Source organism: Octopus bimaculoides, chromosome 19 (genome assembly GCF_001194135.2).
Source record: "Octopus bimaculoides isolate UCB-OBI-ISO-001 chromosome 19, ASM119413v2, whole genome shotgun sequence".
Lineage (NCBI taxonomy): Eukaryota > Metazoa > Mollusca > Cephalopoda > Octopoda > Octopodidae > Octopus > Octopus bimaculoides.
The window spans coordinates 10,504,318-10,505,709 of NC_068999.1; positions in this window are offsets into that span (position 1 = coordinate 10,504,318).

The following is a 1,392-nucleotide window of genomic DNA, read 5'->3' on the forward strand; positions in this document are numbered from 1 at the left end:
GTCTCTTTTTCCTTTTTTACGTATATGTTTTTTTAAAAACTGGTTTAGAATGTCACGTAGTCTACTGGTTCTATATGATGACATCATGTATTATGCATGGTGCTGTAACGGTTCAATGGCCAACATACATGTGTGCATGTTCACATATATTTCACGTGAGCTTTTATCATATATATATATTTATATAAATATATAAATATACATGTGTATATATATGTTTTTGTATATATATGTATCTGAATATGTATATATATAAACACACACACACATATATATATATATATATATCATGTTTGTCGTTTACTTGCTTCAGTCATTAGACTACAGCCATGATGTTACTTCAGAAGAATTTCAGTCGAATGATTTCATCCGAGTACTTAGTATTTTTAAGCCCGTTTCTAATTTAGTCGGTCGCTGTTGCTGAATTACTAAGTTTCGGTGACGTAAAAATGCCACTTCATTTAAAGTGCTGGTAGGAGAGAAACACAGACACAATGACGCACGCACACGCACGCACACATGCACGTGCACAGACGCACAAACACGCAAAAACATACATGCATATATATACATACATTCATACTTATACATATTTGACGGCTTCTTTCATTTTCCATCTATAAAATCTACTCATAAGACTTTGGTCGGCCCAAATCTATAGTAAATAAGATTTCACGAATGTACCGCTCGTGCAATGGAACTGACCCTCAACCATGTCACTGGGAAACAAAGCTATTATCATAGGAATAAGGAATAAGTAGCATCATATCATCTGTATATTTATATACTGTAAGTGCTCTGATGTTAATCCAAATTAGACGTTACAATGACCAATCGGGACATAAGTTCGTGCGTATGTGTGTGTGTATGTATTGTTCGTGCGTGCGTGTTTAATGATTGATACAGCTGTAGTGTCACTGAAAGTATGTTGTGCTACATAAAAGTAAATTTTAGAGTGAAAAATTGCAGATGCAGTCTAAATTCTGGTAATTCTCCATACAAGTTGAAACGATTAAATATGATGCAAATCTTTCTTTACAAAAGGTTACCACAATCTGAGCTTCAACGCTACATAGGCTTAGTGGAAAGCACGTTTAATGCACGTTAATTCCCCAAATATCATTCTTCAGATACATGCAAAAAAAGAATGTAACATTATTATCGAACTTCATATGGCTTTTATATTGATTTGCACATTTGATAAAGAAAGAAAGAAAGAAAGAAAGAAAAAAAACAACCTACAACAGAAACGATGTATACAAAGTATGAGAGGGACAAAATGTAATTCAGGTACTACTCAATCAGTGAAACAAGAACACATCCAACAACATGTATATAAACAAGTAAATATATACACGCATACGCATATATATATATATATATATATATATA